General features: G+C 40.7%; 1 non-coding gene across 1 annotated transcript; it reads left to right on the top strand.

Moving 5' to 3' along the window:
• The first annotated feature begins 14,290 nt into the window (after positions 1 to 14,290).
• On the top strand, positions 14,291 to 14,400 carry LOC118017208. Its single transcript, XR_004681075.1, has one exon. It is a non-coding gene; the product is annotated as a U6 spliceosomal RNA (small nuclear RNA).
• Positions 14,401 to 22,266: the final 7,866 nt, after the last annotated feature.

A 22,266-nucleotide genomic window follows, 5' to 3' on the forward strand; every position in this document is an offset into this window, starting at 1 on the left:
CATGCACTCACCATGTACTGAACGTTCCTGATGTGCCACACACTGAATTAGGTGCAAGGGACAGAGAAGAGAAAGAAACAGGCATGGTCCCTGCCCTCCTGATTAGAGTCACTGAGCAAGTAATCAGAATTCCTAAAAATGCTTAGTTCAGTCCTACTGGGGACTATCCCACATCATACGGAATCAAGTATCTCATTTTTAAAGGTTTTAATCCACTTACTTCTTTCAGGCTGTAGTGACATGTTTAGCCTGGAAATGTATTCTGGGCCTCTGGAGAAAAGATTTGATACCCATAAATAAAAGTGCTCTCACAAGTGAGGCTAATCCTCCATGACAGGTATAGCATTTTAGAGATTACAGAATGCTTTATTCTCGAGATATCCCTGATGGAGATTATTATCATCTCATTTTACAGCTGGAGAAGCTGAGGTTTTAAGAAGAGGTGAAGTGATTTGCCTGAGGGTTTAGAGTCTGCAAACAGCCAGGCCAGGCCTCCAAACCAAGTCTGGTTCTCTTTCTACTTTCCAAACTGTGGGACCCCTACTAGGGGCACACAGATAGAGCATCCATGAATACATGACCTCGCATGGTGAGAAGTTTATTTTCATTCCAATTCTCCTTCAATCCTTGTAGTTGTGCCGAGCGCAGGGTCTCATATCTGTGCTAATGTATCTTTAACACCTTTCACTTGCTAATCAATCTCTCTCGCTCGCTTTCTCTTTTTTCATTGCTCTCTCTTGAAACCAAGAAAATACAGGACTCAATCTTGGAATTTTTGGCACGTAAATCAGATCTAGAATCTAATAACATCATTTCACTTTATTTAAGACAAAGGATAATGGTTTTAACATTTGTAAAGTTTCTTTACCAAAATTTTATTTTTGAAGTTAAAAAAGTATTGATTTAAAACAAGTGCTAAATAAATAACAAGATAGGTGGTTTGTGGAGATGCACAAGCTATGGAAATGATACCCAAATTACTGCCATCTGGAAATGCCATATAGACCAAGCAAGGAGGAAGAGACTCCTGGAAGGAATAGAGGGTTTCTCTCACTTCTCTCTTGTCCAGGGCGGAAGAGGACTGGGTCAGATCCCACTCCGTGTAGCAGACATGGTCACCAGCCTGTCAGACAGCGATTCTCAAGCCAGGGTCCACAGGCTGATGCCAGTCCAAAAGGTTGTCTCCAAATCCTTGGTGAGAAGAAAAATAAGAACAATGTGAGTATCAGTGCAAGAATGCCAATTGTTCAGTCCTAGGTAAGAATGCGTTTATTCTGGAATTACCTCCTCCTCCTCCTTTTTTTGGTTCAAGTGCCTGTGTGTTAAATGCTCATTCTTTCGTGATTACTTGATGATAGTAAATGGCCATTGTTTATTGTTAATATCTTTGTTTGGCCAAACAAAAGGGTGGCAATTTTATTTTAACTACTCCTTCATCTTTTTTCTACATATCACTGAACCTCTGCTCTAAGGAGACTTCAATTGCAGGAAACAGCTTGCCTTCTATTGTTAGAGGAAAAAGATATTGATAGACCCGGCATAATAACTGTGGTTGATAGTAATGCAGAACAGCAATCCATAACTCCTTATTGAGCCCAGCTGCGGCTGTTTATCATTGAAGAGATCCTTCTTTCTCTCCAGTGTCACTAAATAAAGATGGGAGATAGCAAAATAAGATAGCTGTTAAAGAGGAAAAAAAGTTCAAGTTTCAAAGAGGCTGTTACAAAAACAAATATAAAAACCAACCGACCCCCAAACTCCTGGACTAATTTGTAGCTCTCAGTGACCCGCTTAGGATGGGTGAGCTGACAGCGCCCCCAAAAGTGCCAGCCCCACCCCCTCTTAGACTCTGATCTTGGAAATGTACGCTGGCATAACAGATGAACTCTTTGACTTGGCAATTCCTTTTCCACTCATTTGCCTGAGAAAACATCCTCACCGGGCACAAATAATTAATTATAAGGATGTTCAGCAAAACCATCGCTTACATAGTGGAAAGCTGGATACAACTTAAATAGCCAACCCCAACAAACTGGTTGGGTAAATCATGGCACATTCATACACTAGATTATTGTGTAAATATATAAAAATACGCTGTAGAAAAATACTCAATGTCCTGCAAAGATGTTAAGAATCTATTGTTAAATGAGAAAAGCGAAACAGAGAAATGCTTTCAAACATTGGATACAGTATCATTCGTTTTATTTAAAAGACGCACACTACGTCTTGTGCGTATGGTGACGGTGAAGATATTCTACTTTTACTTTAAGAAAAAACAGTGATGTCTTTAAGTGGGGCCTCATTTAACCTGGTTAAAATGGGTCAGCCACCACCAGCATCGGCTGGAAGGTGTGTGTTTGTGGGCTTGCATTCTGCGGTGCTGACGTGCTTCCCCGAGAACCAAAGGGAGACACTAAACCTCTCTGCAAACTCTTTGTAGATTCCCATCTGTGACTTGATAAATATTTGATGCAGTGGCCAGTCAACATCCCTACATTAGTGAAACTTCTGCCCAGGAGCAACTGCACAGCTCTGAGCAATGAGATGGGAGTAAGTTAAAAAGAGTGTATTCATTAGCCACTTCAAAGGGTTTGGTTTTTTTGAGCTGGCAGTTTTGCAGGCTGGATTATTGGCTTGGCTATCTACTGTGTGATGACCAAAACACGTACTACTAGAAGGAGAAGCCTGCTTCTTCCCTGAACGATATTTTCTTTGTGTTCACAGGAGGCACATGCAGCATGAATCACCCCTCCCTTCCGCTCGGTTAACAGCTGTGACTGGCTCAAGCGAGTTTAGGATCTACCCGGTAACCTTGTTGCCAAAAACCTGGAGTCTAGTCCCCCTTTCTGATGTAGTTTTGTGTGATGGGATGGGCTCCTTATTCTCTCTTCACGTCCATGGTTACAACTGATAATTAAAAAGTTAGCACTTTTGTTCCTAAATATCCTAGCAGCCAAGTAGAATGGGTAAACAAAAGCAGGAGGGCAGGGAAGGGACCTGAAACTCACGGAAATGAATCTCAACTCCAGGGCCTTTCAGAAGGACCTGGGTCAACTTCTGCTCATTCTTCAAACCTCTTGGTACCTCCTCCTAGAAGCCTGCTAAGATCCATCTCCACTGTTCCAGGCTTGGTGACCTTCCTTTGAGCTTCCCGAGCTTCCATGCTTCTCTTGTGAGAGCTGTATTATAGTTCCCTGCCTGTTTATATCTCTCCTAGGAAACTGAGTTTCAAGAGGACTGTGCTGTTCATCACTACCTCATATAGTATCTGGCCCTTTAAAAAGAGCTGAATAAATATTTACTGATTCTTGAAATTGCTGCTGTAGAAGACTTACAAAATTACAGGATCATAGGATATCAAATTTGAAAGTTTCCTTCATTCATTGCTCAATGTCTTACTCCCCAGAGCTCTCCAAGCAAGCAGACTGGACAACTGTAATGGCAAGGAGTTCACGTCCCTTCAAAACTGTCAGGGGCAGGCTAGGAGGATGATTCAAGTAAAAGACAAACAGGACAGGTCCTGAACTAAATTGGGAAGGAGTTAATCTAGCTTCCCCTTTACCTGCAGGGCTTTGAGCTCACCTAACAGCCAAGTAAACCCTACCAAGGTAGCCACTGATGGCGTTGAGGGCTCTGCTATTCAAGCCAGAGGAGCAGACAGAATGCCAAAGAGCTTTAAACTCTAAGATGAACGTAGAATCCCTTCTGAAGTGTCATTTTTACTTGAAGATCTGGAAGAAAAACATTATATACACACACACAGTATGGAGAAAAATGTGTGTATGATTTTAAAGATTTTATTTATTTATTTGACAGAGAGAGACACAGCGAAAGAGGGAACACAAGCAGGGGGAGTGGGAGAGGGAGAAGCAGGCTTCCCGTGGAGCAGGGAGCCCCATGCGGGGCTCAATCCCAGGACCCTGGGACCATCACCTGAGCCAAAGGCAGATGCTTAACGACTGAGCCACCCAGGCGTCCCTGTGTGTATGATTTTAAAGAGACAGCACAAGAAATTGATCAGAATCTTTTGGGCTGAACCCAAAGAGTTAAGAATTCATTCTTGGTCTGATGGGTTATTTTGGTGGAAAAAGTACGAGAAATACTACTGGCTTCGCATGTTATCATCTTAGGCTCCCTGGAAGTGTTTCTGGTTTCACTGGTTTCTTTTGTAGACTGGAAAGTCTTTGAAACAAAAAGCCATCAGTGCCTAATGATGGTCTTCCAGGGGTAGAGAGCTGATCTTTCCCAGAAGAGGCCCTGCATTCCCTGGAGTTCCATCAGCCCTTAGCAGCCAGTCCCCATCAGGATGGGCACAGTGAATGTACACTTGATTCAGCTTTGAGCATCTGGGCAAGCAACTTTGCCTCTCCAAGCCTCAGTTTACAGTCCTAGCTGTAAAGTGAAATTGGAATGTTTACCTCATGGAGGTGTTGTGAACCATTGTATAAGCGGTAACAAGCTCAGTGCCTAGCTCATAATAAGCACTTAATAAATATTAGTTATTATTGGCTACTCCCCCTGCTTGTGTTCCCTCTCTCGCTGTCTCTCATTCTCTGTCAAAAAGAAAAGAAAAGAAAAGAAACTCGATGAATATTGTGCTATTGTCACACAAGGTTGGTTAAATACACAACATCTATTCTCTTAATAATATCACAGCAATATCTTATATCCCTATTTATTTGTTTATGAGTTTCCGTGTTGATTATTCTTGTTCAGTTACTGTTACTTTAGACTTTTTTACAGTTCTTGTATTTGCATAGGCAGGTTTTTTGTGTTGTTTTGTTTCTTTATGTATTTTTGGTTGTAAGTAACGTTGTGTGTTCTTTTAATTGAGAACCTAAGTATTTCCACTCCCAAATACTTTCCTTGGCCAGAGCTGCTTATGAAGCCTGGCTAACAAAATACTTTGTCTTTGAACTTAAAATTTAACAGAGTTTCTACAGTTTCTCCATTTGAAAAAAATATTTTATTATAATATGATATATTACATTTTCCCCATCTTTATCCAATGGAAAATTATTAGGCAATCATTTGAATCAGCTTACGTTCTTCTGGAAGCATCCTCATGATTTAAAAAGATCACGACAGACTTTTTGTAGGGTCACTTTCCCGTAAACGGTAAAGATTCAAAGTACCTCTGAAACAAATAATACATTATATGTTAAAAAAAAGAAGATAGTAGGAAGGGAAAAATGAAGGGGGGGAAATCGGAGGGGGAGACGAACCATGAGAGACTATGGACTCTGAGAAACAAACTGAGGGTTCTGGGGGCGGGGTATGGGTTAGCCTGGTGATGGGTAGTAAGGAGGGCACCTATTGAATGGAGCACTGGGTATTACACGCAAACAATGAATCATGGAACACTACATCAAAAACTAATGATGTAGGGCGCCTGGGTGGCTCAGTTGGTTAAGCGACTGCCTTCGGCTCAGGTCATGATCCTGGAGTCCCAGGATCGAGTCCCGCATCGGGCTCCCTGCTCGGCAGGGAGCCTGCTTCTGCCTCTGACCCTCCCCCCTCTCATGTGCTCTCTCTCTCTCATTCTCTCTGTCTCAAATAAATAAATAAAATCTTTAAAAAAAAAAAAACTAATGATGTAATATATGGTGATTAACATAACATAATAAAATAAAAAAATGTGAGAAAAAAGTTTCAAAGTTTTTATTTTTCTCATCCAATTTGCCAATTTTTTTTGGTAATTTCTTTATTGTCTAATGGGCAGGCCAGAATTGCATTTATTTCTTCTAAGTTGTGAATTTTATATAAAAAATTATCTTTTTCATTGTCACCTTTTTGATCAGGAAAAAAAACCCCTTTAGTAAAGAATATAAAGTCACAGTTGTTTTATCTGACTGTTCAGGTTGTAGATTTGCTAAGAATACTTTCCTTGCTTATTTTATTTTGTTCAGTCAATAATTTGTAATGTTTGTAAATTGTATGTGGGTCATGCTTAGTGGAAGTCTATTTACTTTCATTGTCTGCAATTTAAAAACATTGAAGCAGCCTCCTTTTTTGTTCATTTTCTTTTCAGCCCTTCCTCTTCTAGGCTCCCCTTTCATTATGTGTGGTTGTATCCCAATACCAGCTTGTTCTCATTCTCTATGAGCTATAGGATTAAGAGATTAAATGTAATCATAGTCAAATATTCCAACTTTGCCTGTACTTCATCAAAGATGTAATTAAAGTAAATGTTAAAATATTGAAAAATTAAAATTATTTTTCCTGTATGGTCTCAAAAAGTTATTAAAGAGCAAAAAAGAATAATTAATGAAGAGCAAAATCTGAACAAAAATTATTCAAATAAAGCTTAGTTACTTGTTTTAAAATTTATATCTTGGGGCACCTGGGTGGCTCAGTTAAGCCTCCAACTCTTTATTTTGGCTCAGGTCGTGATCTTGGGGTCATGAGATTGAGCCCCGTCTGGGGGTGGGGGGGGTCTGCACTCAGTGGGGAGTCTGCTTGAGATTCTCTCCCTCTACCCCTCCCCTGCTCTCTCATAAATAAATCCTTAAAAAATTTACTTATATTTTATAAAATATTTTTATAAATATAAAATTGCATACAATTCCCGTGTGCATGACCATCAGTTGCTAATGCAAAAAATTGGGATTATGCTTCATGCTTCAAGTATGCCAGGTCTAGACTATGCATAAAAAAGAATTAAGAATGATATTATTTGGGGTGCCTGGGTGGCTCAGTCGTTAAGCATCTGCCTTCGGCTCAGGTCATGATCCCAGAGTCCTGGGATCAAGCCCCGCATCGGGCTTCCTGCTCAGCAGAGAGCCTGCTTCTCCCTCTCCCACTCCCCCTGCTTGTGTTCCCTCTCTCACTGCGTCTCTCTCTGTCAAATAAATAAAATCTTTAAAAAAAAAAAAAGAATGATATTATTTAATATTGCAAACTGTTCTTTGGTTGCTGTATGTACTATTGCTAAGACTGCAGTAATGTGTGAATACTAATAGGTCTGTCAACCGGAACTTGAAGAAAGCAAGAAAACACATGCTAAGTACTCCTGGGAAAAGATACTTTATTATGCAAGAATCTATAACATTGATATATGCGAGAAGAAGGATTTGACAAGCTAATTAATTTGTCTCTTCTCTTACCTAAGTGCTTCCACAGCTCAAATCTTCCTCACACTCCTAAGCAATGTCCTTCCTGGCTGTTGGCAGAACAACCTACAATTCCCCACGACATTGGAGAAAGTCACCAATTGTTTTGAGAACAGAGGGCAAGAGATGCAGAGAAACCCTTCCTGTGGCCTACGGGGTGTAGGTCCCAGGATGGACTCTAGCGTGTGGCTGCTTTGTGTCAGCCGTGAGTACCCGATCCCTTAGGTTCTTTAATATATTTACCTTTGCACCGTGTGCTTGTGACTTCCACACTGTAACCCCTGAGGTCTGAGGGAGGAGCCTCTCTTGGCCAGGCGTAAGGGCTGTCCTGAGCTCGATGAAATATTCAACGCGACTTACGCGTATAACCCACACGTAAAGAATAGACATAGCTTTCTGCGACCAGTACCTGAATAAAGTACCGTGTAAACAGTTTGGTGTTTAATTTTCTAGGCATCTTTTATACTAACCTACATAGATATATGTATTTTTTACACAAGACAAAAAATACACAGATACACAAATGAGATCATAATATAAAAGCTTTAGTAAGCTTCTTCTCCTACTTAACAATATAGTGTGCACTGCTTTCCATGTCGTTACATAATACTCAGCATCAACTTTATCTTTTTAATAACTACATGATACACACTAATTTTTTTTAGTCATACTTCTTAAATGGTTTTTACCCCAATTTTTAAAAAAAGATTTTATTTATTTATTTGAGAGAGAGAGACACAGCGAGAGAGGGAACACAAGCAGGGGGAGTGGGAGAGGGAGATGCAGGCTTCCCACCGAGCAGGGAGCCCGATGCGGCTCAATCCTGGGACTCGGAGATCATGACCTGAGCCAAAGGCAGACGCTTAACCCACTGAGACACTCAGGTGTCCTTGGTTTTTACCTCAATTTTTGCCATTATAAAAATCGTACAGCCAATACCCTTGTGTGGGTGACTTGGTTTTCATTACGTAAAAAAAAATAACCTTTATCCTTTGGAATAATTTTAGCCTTACAGAAACATTGCTAAGACAGTGCAGAGAGTTACTGTAGACCCTTCAGCGAGCTTCCCTGAATGGTAACATCTTCCATAACCAGCATTCATTTGTCAAAACTAAGAAATTAACAGTAATTCAACATTATTGGCTAAATTACAGATTTCATCAAATTTTCCACTAATACCCTTCCCTTTTTTATTATTGTGGTAAGAACACATAACGTGAGATCTACCCTCTTAACAACTTTTCAAGTGCATAGTTAAGTATTCTTAACTACAAGTACAATGTCATACAGCAGATCTAGAACTTTTTCATCTTGCATGACTGAGACTTTATACCTGTTGAACAGCACCTCCCCCATTTTCCCCTCCCTCCAGCCCCTGGCACGCTCACCCTTCTAGGTTTTTACTACTTTTAGACTCATCACTGCATTTGGTCAGTTACAGCTGATTTATAAATGTTAGAAATGGGCTGTTTGTAACCCCTACTCCTGTTTTTCATCTTAAGGCTTTCCTGCAGACTTTTCTGGACAACAAAGTTCCAGATGAATATTTCACACTAATGTGCCTTGTCTAGGATCCAAGGCAGTCTCATATATTAATGTGTTAACCTTTACTGTCCAAAAATGGCAGAAAACTAGAAATCTATATTAATTAGGAATGGCAAATGGAAACTCAAATATGTATGTAATATATATTTAAATATTTTATTTTCATGTATTAATTATAAGGAGAGATGTATATCTCCAATTAACAGCATATGCATGCTGCTATTTCCACGCTTTGTTTGGAGCTAGAAAGTGGCAGATACAGGATCAAAGTCCAGGTTTGGGTGACACCAATGCCAGCAGTCTTGCTATCATGCCCTGCCTTCTAGTAGGGATTAGAATTTGGTGGTGGTTATGGCGCTGCTCAAAGAGTTTTTAATTCTTTTCAAAATAAGAAAGAATTTTTATATAACACCAAACCGATCACAGTGACCACACTTAAGGAGTGGAGAGAGATTGATGAGAGAAATGGGAATTTTGCATCTCTGTGTTGATTGACTTATTTAAATGATGAGAATGGGTTCATGGAGTCCTGGTCAAATTTTAAAAATTAATGAAAAATAGTCCTGTACATAGGTGCTGGGAATACCAATATTCAGTACAGCCACTTTTGAAAACAATTTGGAAGTGGTTTATCAAGTTAAAAGTACACTTACCATATGACCTAGCAATTGCACCCACTAAAAATGAAAGTATATGCCCACAAAAAAAAATCTGTACACAAATGTTTATAACAGCTTTATTCATAATCACTAGAAACTGGAAACAATCCATATGTCCATATGTCCATCTATAGGTGACTAGATAAACAAGCTGCGGTACATCCTTACAAGGGAATACAACTCAGTGATAAGCAACAAACTACTGATATATGTAATGACATGGCTGAATTACAAGAGCATTTTGCTAAGTTAAAGAAATCTGGGGGTGCTAGGTGGCTCAGGTCATAATCACAGGGTCCTAGGATAGAGCCCCATGTTGGGCTCCCTGCTCAGCAGGAAGCCTGCTTCTCCCTCTCCTTCTGCTGCTCTCCCTGCTTGTATGCTGTCTCTTTCTCTCTCTCTCTCTGTCAAATAAATAAATAAAAAGCTTAAAAAATTAAAAAAAAATAAAGAAGTCTGACACAGTAGGTTACATGATTCTATTTATATGACATGCACTAAAGGGGAAAACTATAGGGACAGAAATCAGATCAGTGGTTGCTGTGGGTAGGAGGAGGGGACTGATTATATAGTACAAAGGATCTTTATGGAGTGATGCAAATATTTGTACTTTATTGTGTTGGTGGTCACACAATTGTGTGTGCATTCATCAGAACCCATTTAATTTTACACCAAAAAAGGTTGTTTTTTTTTTTTTAAAGATTTTATTTATTTGACAGAGAGAGAGACAGCGAGAGAGGGAACACAAGCAGGGGGAGTGGGAGAGAGAGAAGCAGGCTTCCAGCAGAGCAGGGAGCCCTATGCGGGGCTCGATCCCAGGACTCTGGGATCATGACCTGAGCCGAAGGCAGACGCTTACCGACTGAGCCACCCAGGTGCCCCTACACCAAAAAAGGTTTAATTACAGATTAAATTATAAATTATAGCTTATATTATAATTATATATAGTATATAATATGTAATATGTATAATATATAGTATATACTATAGTGTATATTAATTTAAAATTATAACTATAATTTATAGTTATGTTATATATACTATAGTATATAATTTATACTTATTGTATATAGTTATAGTTATATATATCTATATATAGTTAATGTTATAATATAAATAATTTATAGTCTGTATTTTTATTTGTAGTTTATATAATTACATATAGCGTATATATAATTATAGTTGTATTTTAATGTAACATCATATATATTATAACATCAAATTATAGATCAATAAATATAAGTTAAAAGTTAATAAACAGAAAAAGGGAGACGTTTCAAACAATTAAAGCTAAAAATGACATAGTGAACATCTCATAGGGATCAGTTCAGCAGAGTGTGGACCATCTAGCAAAGATACACTAGAAGGAACTGGGTGATGGGTGATAATTTAATGATTTCCCAGTTCCTATTGCTTGTTCTAGGTGCTCATCATTGTTCATGCATCTCTACACTCCAGTGGGCAGGCAGCATTAGCCTATACCTGACTCTTGTGTGAATTAGAATAGGCACCTCCTCTAGGTGGAGCTCCAGCCACGGAGCACTCCTTGGCTGGCAGATGGTGCCTTAGTGAATCTCATGGATATCTCAGGATAGGCAGAACAAAGAAGATGTGCCTTGTAATAGTCAGTCCCAGGTAGGAAGAAGGTAGAGGGAATCTATCTGCCCAGCTCCATCCTTTTTTCTGCTTCCCACTAGTCATGGTTTGCCCCAAGGAGAGTTAACTCTCTTATGCCTCAAGTTACCTCATGCAATTCTTTTAGTAGCCATTTGAGAAGCTAGATTAAATTCACTATGCTTTTTTTTTTTTTTAAGAGTTTGTTTTATTTATTTCAGGAGTGGGGAGGGGCAGAGGGAGAGGGAGAAGCAGATTCACGCTGAGCTCAGAGCCTTACGCGGGGCTCGATCTCACAACCCTGAGATCATGACCTGAGCTGATATCAGGAGTTGGATACTTAACCGACTGAGCCAGCCAGGTGCCCCAATACACTATGCTTTTATAGCAAAGTCCAGATGTGGCAAGAGAAGCAAGAGACACAGGACATGTAGCTCTCCAGTTTGGCTGCACAGGTAGTGGGGAAGAGAGTTCTTGACTTCTCTCAGTAATGAATGATCAGCCCAAGGTGGCAGATACCTCTGGGCTTAAGTGGAATCAGGTAATTACAAGCAGCAGGATCCTGAAGTTAATGGCACCAAGAGAATAGGAAGAGGCATAAGGTTACAATTCAGGGCTCAAACTTATTTGTTGAATAAATGAATGAACAAATAAATCAATGGAAATGATGGGAAGATGGTAGCAGGGACAGTGAGGTTTTTAAATCTTCCGAAATCCCCTTTAAAAAAAAGACATAAACTCTAATGGCAAAATCCAAGGCCCAATGTCAACATCTTAAAAAATCTAGATGAACACGGTATCTTCATGAACCGCAAAATATGAGCAGGTGAAGGAAAACTACCAATAACTAAGGACACAGTGTCTATCCATGTCGCAGGAGGAAGCAGCGGGGTAGCTGAGAACTACTAAAACTGACAACAGGACTCAATGAAACGCAGAGTGAAGCAATTTGAGAACAACTGGAATGAGGAGGAGTTTTGCACACTCCCAACAAAGCTGTGGCTGGGTGGGGTCCAAGATAAGATCTGAAGGAGCTAGTATAGTCTTGGCTCTGTGAACTTTCAAAATTACAAAGCTCCTTTTCAGGAGAAAGTCTCACACCAAGGGGAGAGTTCTGAGAGTAGAGTCCAATTGGGGAAGGACAGGGTAGAAGAAAGGAAAAAGGAAGTCTAAATGAAAGAGCAGAGGAACCACATGTCAGAAAGCGTAAGGCCATTGAAAAAGAGGATGCTGTAAGAGGAAGACCTAGAGCACTGAAGCCAGAAAAGTTGTCCTGACTCACCCCTTGTTCATAAAGAAAAACTGAATTCATATAAAAAGAAACAATAGCATTAGATTGTGTTCAAATCCCCCAACATGAAGCTGGTTGTGTTAACTTTTTACATTTTACAAGTTTTTTGTAAATTTTTTTACATTTACATTATTTTTACATTTTATAATATATACATGCATAAAATCATTGAATTGTATACCCTAAATTTACACCATATTATAGGTCAATTGTATCTCAAACTGGTAAAAAAAAATCTAACACTAATTTATCATAGAAAAAAAAAATACAGAACAGCCCAGCAATGAAAACATAACAGAAAGACATGCTTATAAAACAGCTGAAAAATGTAACTTATTATTTCAAGATGAGCTTAAAAACTAGTAAAACATTAAATAAGAAAGGACTATAATCAAAATTAGAAAATCTCAGGAATGAGGTGGGAGAACTCAGAATTAATATTATTTGAGAAATGGAGACTAAAATGGAATCTAAAGGTGAATAAATATAGGAGATAATGACTTAAAATAAATAGGAGGTGAAAGGAGTGAATTTCAACAAATCAAAGAGATTTAAGAGAAAGTGGTAGATATAGAAGGTGAGCAAAGAATATCAACACACATACACATAGGTTGAATAATCACCTATTAGAAGACCTACAAAGAAGAAAATAAAAAGTAATGGAAACTTAAAAAGTAATTTAAATTTTAAAAAGGTAACATTTAAGAAAACTTTCCTGAAAAATAGAGATTTGAAACTAGTACCTAGGAAATCAGTACTGAATGATCATTGTCAAGATATATCCTAAAAGACATCTGGAGTTTACAAAAAAAAAAAAAATCATTTGGGCATTTAGTCAAAATATCATGACTTAAGTGATTGTCTTTGGACTTTATTCCAGAATAAATAGAGCAACATATTGAAAATATTCAAAGAAGGGAAACATAAGGCAAAGATTTTATATCTAGACATGTTAAAAGTTATGAACATGAGAGAATCAGAGAACATAGCTCCCATGTGCCTTTCGTAAGGAAACTTTTTTTTTTTTTAAAGATTTTATTTATTTATTTGCGAGAGAGAATGAGAGACAGAGAGCACGAGAGGGAGGAGGGTCAGAGGGAGAAGCAGACTCCCTGCTCAGCAGGGAGCCCGATGCGGAACTCGATCCCGGGTCTCCAGGATCATGACCTGAGCCGAAGGCAGTCGCTTAACCGACTGAGCCACCCAGGCGCCCCGTAAGGAAACGTTTTTTAGGCAACCAAAAGGGAAAGACATTGACTAAAGGACTATTGATGAGCATAAATATGTAATTACCCATAAAACTATGATGGTTATAAGAAAAGTACATGCCCAGTCCACTTGAAAAACAGAATATACTTGTTGATTGTTTTATAGTTACTGATGGGGTAAAACGATATTTATTCAAGTGAGAAGCTGGTAAATTGGGATGACAGGAGAGAAATTATTAACTAATTAAATATTGTTGGGGAACCAATAGATAATAACAAAAATAAGATGGTGTGTGTGTGGGGAGAAACTAAGGTTATTTTAGCTTTAATACAAAACTAACCATTAAAGGCATACTTGGGTGGCTCAGTTGGTTGAAGTATCTAACACTTGATCTCAGCTCAGGTCTTGATCTCAGGCTTGTGAGTTCAGGCCCTGTGTTGGGCTCCAGGCTGGATGTGGAATCTATTTAACAACAACAACAACAACAACAAACTCATCATTAAAATAAAGTAAGTACAAATATATTTGAGAAAGCAAATAAAATAGATCACACAGAGAAAAATTAGTGCTATGAAAGACTTGCATATATGTAATATAGAACAATAGGAAATGAAAAGAATACCGTGCAAAGAAGTATATACCATACACTACCATTTGAATAAAAAAGAAGGCAAAATAAGGACATATGTATGTATATGCATATATATGTATTTGCTTATTTTTGCAAATAAGAAAGGATAAACCAGAAACTAATAAAATTTGTTATGTATGGGGATTGAAGAAAACTTCCCTGAGTTACCTTTTCGTATGATTTTGACTTTTGAATTATGGTACTGTTTTACATATTAAAAAACATACTAGCACTCCCTTCAGCAGCACATATACTAACAGTGGAATGATACAGAGAAGAAGAATAGCGTGGTCCTTGTACAAACATGATATGTAACTTCATGAGGTGTTCCATATTTTCATGATGGATGTTAACTAAACTTATTGTCGTAATCATTTTGCAATATATACATATATCAAATCATTATGTTGTTCACCTGAAACTAACACAGTGTGAACTATACCTCAATAAAATTGGAAAAAAAAGTAAAAATAATAAAATAAAAAAAAATAAAAATAATAAAAAGCCCACTACCACAAAGAAAAAAAAATCAACATGGAGAGGAAAACCCTAATGTGAAGAGAAACAAATGAACTTATTTCAAGGTTTAGAGGCTTTTAGACACACCATTACCTTTAGTGAGCTATATTCTCAGGATAAAATAAAAACTATAAATAATCTTGTACTTTATCAGTAAGTTTGTTGTGGTATAGACATAGTAATTCTGATACTATTCAGTGTATTGTAGAGAGCAGTAAATGAGCAAATATACTAATGTTGGTGACAGACAGAGGCGGGATGCCTGGGTGGCTCAGTTGGTTAAGTGTCTGCCTTCAGCTCAGGTCATGATCCCCCTTGTCCTGGGATAGATCCCAACGTTGGGCTCCTTGCTCATCGGGAAACCTGCTTCTCCCTCTCTCCCTATAGCTCCCCCTGCTTGTGCACTCTCTCTCTCTGTCAAATAAATAAATCTATAAAATAAAATAAAATACACTTCCTGGCTCTGTCCCCTAAAAGGGCTTAGAACCAGTGACACCCCATTTGCCATGAGCACCCTTATCACTCAGTTCTTGGTTTCTAACAACTGTTTCTCACTGAAAAGAACCAGGTCTGATCCCAGGTCTGGGTCAAGGAAAGTACAAGATGAGCTTGGGACTTCCTTTGCTAGAAGAGCAAAGAAGTGCTCAAAAACAGATAGGGATGTGTCAGAAGGATACAGAAACCAATTCTAAAGGGCTCCCGCTTTGAAGGGGACAAATTCGGGACAAACTGAAAATCAAAAAGAAAGTGGTAATGAATATTCTGAGTTCATCATGATATTCAAGAAAATTGCAAAAGTGTGTGTGAGGGAAGAGAAAACTTTGTTAAACAGTGGAGTGCCAGGTAATGGATGTAGAAAAAAAATGATAGAATTTTTTAAAATTGTGATTTTTGCAGTCACTAATATAATAGTTGATTCAGGCAAGCCTTATTAATTAAAACAGTGGCTGAAAGTTGTGGGGGCATGAGATATTCCCATATTCTCAAAGTACAATCCCTCAGGTTACTTATTAATCCAAAGGAGAAAGAGATGCCTTTACGACGGAGAGTTCTACCAGACAGCACCCCAATCAACTGATCAAACTTAGCGTGACCAATGAAAGAACACAATGGCATCGTGTGCCTTTTGTTGTGATGCACTGAGAAGGACCCAACCTCACCTCTGCAGAGTTTTTGCCGAAAATCTTTAATTGGATATAATGAAGAAACAACCAGACAACCCAAATTGTGGACATTCTATAAAAACACTGGACTGGGGCACTTGGGTGCTCAGTTCGATAAGCATCTGACTCTTAGTTTCAGCTCAGGTCAAGATCTTGGGGTTGTGAGATTGAGCCCCACATCGGGCTCTGCACTGAGTGGGGAGTCTACTTAAGACTCTCTCTCCCTCTCTCTCTCTGTCCCTCCCTGCTGCACTCTCTCTCTCTAAAATAAATAGATAAATCTTTTAAAAAAAATGAATAAATAAATAAACAACTGGCCCTGAAAGTCAATGACAGGAAAGACAAAAAACAAAAAACAAAAAACAAAAACAAAACCAGGAGAATTGTTTTGGAATAAAGGAGAGACTGTAGGATGACTTTAAAACAGCATCTAATTCTTGATGAATCCTGGATAAGAACAAAAGACAAACCCAGAAAAGCTCCAAAGGATATTACTGGTTATTTAGAAGAATGTCCTTGTTGGGGTGCCCGGGTGGCTCAGTCGTTAAGCGTCTGCTTTCGGCTCAGGTCATGATCCCAGGGTCCTGGGATTGAGCCCCGAATCAGGCTCCCTGCTCTGCAGGGAGCCTGCTTCACCCTCTCCCACTCCCCCTGCCTGTGTTCCCTCTCTCGCTGTGTCTCTCTGTCAAATAAATAAAATCTTTTTAAAAAAAAAAGTCCTTGTTTTTTAGGAGGTATATCCTGAAGTTCTTTGGGGTGAAGCTTCATTAAGTCTCTAACTTTGAAATGATTCAGTAAAAAAAAAAAAAAAAGTCCTTATATAGGGGAATATGTACAACGTATGTAGTGTATGTAGCTAAATGTTAACCACTGATGAATGAATCCTATGTAAGCATTCATTGTATTATTCTCTCAACTTTTCTGTAGGTTTTTAAGTTTTCATAATAAGAGGTTGGGGTGGGGGATAAACCTATGGACTGGAGGTATAGATGCATGACTCCAAGGCAATAAATCTGCAGGGTAGCCAGCTAGTCACCTAGGACCTGAGTGACCTGGCCTGAAAAGATGAGCTGTACTGTATCTGCTGGGATCCTTTGGGCTTCAGGTAACAGGATACCTGAGTCAAAGTTGCTAAAACTGTAAGGACATCTAATTATCTCATGTAACAAGAAGTCTAAAAGTAAATGGCTACAGGGTTGGTCAATTCGTCAGCTCAAGGATGTTATAGCCCTCTGTCAGTTCCTCTCTAGTTCTCTTGGCTTTACTTCATGGTTGCAAAATGGCTACCCACAGCTTCAAGTATCACGTCCTCACATGACATGTCCAAAGCCGGCAGGAAGCGCTCGGACTGACCCTTCCATAGGCTTTGCCCTCCGGGATCAAGTATAAAATGTTTTCCCCTAAACCTCCCCACCCTTCCTGAAGATTCCTCTTACACCTCTTTGCCCTTCCAAACCAATTTAGTTCACCATTTGGGGTTGTTCTCCTGAACAAAACTGACTGGGAGGGATGGTTGTTGGATGGGCAGCCAACCATGTTTGCCGCACGAGCCAGTCAGACTCACTTGGCCAGGAATCTGAGCCAAGAAACCTGGCCTGGGTTTGGTGTTAGCATTCATGCTCTTGGTGAATGGACAAGAAGCTGGGTCTAGGCCATGGCATGCCAGGCTGTGTACAGACCAAGGTTAGGACGAGAGAAAACTCTACAGAGAGGGTGAGGAAGTCATTTGGTAGGGAAAGAAGAACATAGCACTTATGCCAAGAAGGGTGGGGCTGCCTTGAGGGCTGGAAACTGTCCCTCAAATGCCTAGATCCCTTGTTTCCTGGTTATGATTTCAGATCCAGGCCACAGAGAACATACCAGTTGGGACTCATTTGCCAGTTACAGAACAAACAAACAAACAAGAAACTGCCCTAGCATGAAAGAGCAATTAGTTATAATTGTCCAGGCATATCTTAAATGACCCAAAGGCAGGAAGTTTGGCCTGTCTGGAAAATGCTAGAACTAGGTGACTCCTTTCTGCCTCTTCCTCTGTGTTTCTCTGAAGTTATTTCATTCTTATCTCTGCAGTAGGATATCTCTGCTTGCTGGCCCGATGGTAGCCTACGTTCTTCCACTCTTCTAAATTTGCGTTCAAGTCTTGACCCCGAAAGAACACAGGTGGTAGTCAGTCCCTAGGCCCTAGTTTCAAATTCCCACAGGAGAGAAGCTGAGAGTCCTAAGTTGGGTCAGATGACCAATGTACCAAGTCCATGGGCTTCAGGTCACAGCAGCCGGGCATGGGACAGTGCTAGGAGAAAGGGGTCATTGACCCAGGCTGGAAACATATCCCCAAAGTTATCCATCATGATTGGTGGTTTTCAAGCTTTGGGTGGAAATTGGGACACCCCCCAGGGGGACTTTTAGCAATGTCTGGAAACATCTTTGGTTATCACAACTTAGGGGGTCGGTGTTACCTGCATCTCATGGGCTGAGGCCAGGGATGCTGTGAAACATCCTAGGATGCTCCCACAACAAAGAACTGTCTAGTCCAAAGTGTCAGTATTGCCGAGATTGAGAACCTCTGCCTCCCTTTTGATTCTAGCAACTATTCTTTTAATCAAGCGGAGTATCTGTACCCACGAAGGACAGACCCAGGCCTGGTAGGTCATAGGGCTCAGGCAGTATTTGTGGGGCAGAGAGTGAATGAAAACACCATTCCTTGGAATGTGTTTGGCTGCTGATTCTGCGGCTGATTACCTGGGTTCAGTGGGCACTCTTGGTGCAGGAGCCCACAAAGGCAAGAGACCGTGAGGTTCTTGCCCTGGGTGGGGGGACTGTTCAATAAAAAAGGGAGCTGGAATAAGCAGAAACATACCAGCAGAAGACAGAAGTATAAACCCACACACTTGGCTCTTACAGGTGCTCCAAACACAAACAGCAGCTGCCTAGCTGATACCTGCTCCGCCCCACACACCATAAGGGAGAGCTGGAAATCCTTAAGTCCCAACAGCTAACACTAACTTGTCAGGCAGAAAGGGAGAGGCTCCAGGCCACTGGGTTTCTTTTTGGCTTAGTCGGTATAACATCTGCTTTCCTTTCCTGGGGAGTGTTGTCAGCCCGAAATCTTAAAAAAAAAAAAAAAAAAAAAAATTCTATAAATGGTACAGAGTGGAGAAGGCTTCACGAACAAGGAGAAGAAAGAGTTTGTAAGGCTGGACATTTTCCTGAAATTCCTGATAAAACCACGTCTACTATCTGGCAAAGGGAGATACGCTCTCTGGAGTTTTTCCAGCATAAACGGCAGAAGGTAGATAACTCAGGGTCTTTGCTGCCCTCTACTGATAGTAATGAAGACTAGCAGGGGGTTCAGGGAAGGAGAGAGGCTTTTCAGCAGAGTGCTGCATCCCTTCATTGAATTTTTTTCAGCACGTATTTACTGAGCTTATACTCTGCGCAGATGCTGGGCTAGGCATTAAATACAGTCGTGAGAAATACACACTAAGTCCCTGTTCTCATGGGATGTACATTCTAGCAAAGGTGATAGACTGTTAGTCAAGAAATAAGAAATATTTTAAGGTTGTTCAAAATGCTCTGAAAGTAATGAACAGGGTAATTGGGGAAGAGGGGACAATTTAAGATTGGACGGGTCGGGAGGGGACACAGGAGCTGAGGATGGAAGGGTGAGACAAAGCCAGTAGTGCTGAGAACAGGACCCAAGGCTTTCCAGGAAGATCAAGAAGTGGCTGTAAACTCAGGATGCAGGAAAGAGCTTGGTGGGTCCTGAACCCAGCGTGGAGCAGGGGACAAAGTGGAGGGAAGGCCAGGTCATAATGGGACCCTGCAGTCTGCAAAGGAACTTGGGTTTTATTCTGAATCAATCTTACTCAGTAGAGGAAGCTATTGAAGGTTGCTATTTTTGTTTTTAAAAGATTATTCTTTTGTTTAGTTTTGTTTAAAGTAGGCTCCATGCCCAGCGTGGAGCCCAACACGGGGCTTGAGCCCATGACCCTGAGATCAAGACCTGAGCTGAAATCAGGAGTCAGACGCTTAAACAACTGAGCCACCCAGGTGCCCCTAAAAGATTATTCTTTTTGATGCAACATATTTACTATGGGATATCAATAAAGATGTTTCCAGAAGTATCAGAAAGTTTACAAAGGTGTATACGTTAAGTAAATAAGTGAATATCTAATGAGCAAACATACTTTGTCTCCTGTGCGGATAACGGAAGGTAGGGCTGGGGACAAGACAAGGATGAGGAGCCGGATGGGGCTATGTGGGAGTCAGGCTGGGCCAGAGCGATGCCGTGGAGGTGGACAGAAACAGATGGACCCAAGGTGCCTTTGGGAGTTGCACCTGCAGGACCTGGGGATGGGTCGCAGGTGGAAGAGGGTGAGAGAGAGAGAGCGGCCAAGGCTACGAGGGCAAAAAAGTCAGCTCTGACATGTGATTGAAGAGAAGTGGCATTTGCAAGCCTCCGCCCTTCACCCCTTGTGGGCCAGCAGGTGAGGGCCATTCCCTCATGTGCTTTGCTCTCTTTCCTTCGGCTCAGTCCGGGTGATTATACCTGGCAGGTCTCAGGGAGGCATTCCTCATAAAAATGGCTGGAAAGCCTTTTGCTAATATGAAGCCTCCCATAAATGTCAGGGGATGAGAATTATAGCCCCGCAGCCTCATAAAAGAGAGAGCGTGTCGTGGCTTGAGGAAGCCACAGCGACTGTGAGGGCACTGAGCTGTCTTTGCAAGCTGTATTTTAGTTTTGGGGAAGATATGACCAGAGGCCGTGGAGTGCTGGCTGAGGCCAGAGTAGCTCCCAGGCTCTCTTGAAAGGCCCAGTTATCAAACCTGTCAGCAAAGCCTCCGTGCACCTGGCCCGGGGCTTCTTCAAGGTGAAGTAGAACACATTCTTAACTTGTTCTTACTTTTAACTGATGAGTCTGAAGGCAGAGTTAATCTTCCTAGCGGTTCTTTGTAACTGTTCTTACTAACTCAGCCAGGAGGAGGAGGGGTATTAGGGGAATCTGGCCTCGGGCAGCCTCTGATTCTGGGGAATAAACAACATACTGCTTCCCACCTCCTCCAGTCCTCGACCCACCTGTCAGCTAATTAGTACACGTTACCCAGGTGTTTTTCCTGCCCTGAGCCGCTCCCCTGCTCACCATCTGCCTGACATCCCTTTGATGGACCCCATATGTCGAACAGCCGCGACCCCAATGCCCTTTATTTCCCCCCTTTTATTTCTCTGTCTTTACTATGAGTTCAACATACGGCTCAACATCCCCGGGATCATATGATAAGCATGGCATTGTGCTGAGGTCCTGGAAACTGGGCTGAGGGGCCTGCAATATGATCTGAAGGCCCTGCTCAGAAGGAAGTAGTCATCGAGCTGACTGCCCACTGAGTAACTTCGGGGAGCACATACACACCGAGAAAGTCGGATCAGAATAATGGTGGTCAACGTCCGGACTGAGGCCCAACTGCGCGCCAGGCATCTGCCCAAGGGCCTTATCTCAGGGGGGCATCAGAATAACCTGAGGAGGCGAGTACAATTGCTATTTTCCTTTTCATATGAGGAAGCGGAGGTTTGGGGAGGTGGTGACTATTGCAGGGTAAGAGTTGGTGAGTGCTGGAACCCTTTCTCTGTGCAATTTGGCCTGATCTTGAAGCCTGTGCACTGCTTTGTCTCTGGCCCATCAGTTGGGATGACAGGAGATTCCTAATGGCATGGGGGATATTCGGCATGCTGCTCCAGCTCTGAAGCCATGCTGCCTTTTTTTTTTTTTTTTTTAGAGATTTATTTATTTATTTGGGGGGGTTAGGAGAGAGGGAGAGAGAGACTCTCAAGTAGACTTCCTGCTGAGTGCAGAACCAGAATCAGGGCTCAGTTCTCACAGCCCTGAGATCACGACCTGAGCAGAAAGCAAGAGTTGGACGTTCAACCGACTGAGCCACCCAGGTGTCCCACGCTGCCTTTGTTTTTTTCCTAATTCTTCTACACATCTGCATGTGCATGCACACACGCACACACACATGCACACACACACACCTTGATCTATATGCCCATCCCAACTCTTGGACCCTAGTGCATTTTGACATTGAATCAAAATTATACCAACATTATTACAGGTTCATTGAGAAAAGTTTTTCAGGAGCAAACACCAATAGCCCCAATAACTTCCAATAAACTCCAACAAATAATAAACCCTCCCAAAACATCAACAAATTTATGGATCAATTTTCTATATTATAAAATATTTTTTACAATTTTTGCTATACTTTTTTAATTTACTAAGGTAATGATAATAAATAATAATAGTAAATTCTGTCTTTCTGACAGAATTAAGTGTTCCTTTAAATTGCAGAGTGAAGATTTGTATCATCCTGCAGCTTTGCTTGCATCAGATTTTACCAATTTTTATATTGTTTTTGTGAGGGTTCTTCAGTGACTGTTGTTTCTACCAGATCCAACTCTCCTGAGACAAATTCTGCAAATATGCACTGGAAGATTTGATCTTCAGCCAATTTTTAAAAAAGATTTATT

This window comes from Mirounga leonina, unplaced genomic scaffold (genome assembly GCF_011800145.1).
Source record: "Mirounga leonina isolate KUSES-001 unplaced genomic scaffold, KU_Mleo_1.0 Mir_168, whole genome shotgun sequence".
Taxonomy (NCBI): domain Eukaryota; kingdom Metazoa; phylum Chordata; class Mammalia; order Carnivora; family Phocidae; genus Mirounga; species Mirounga leonina.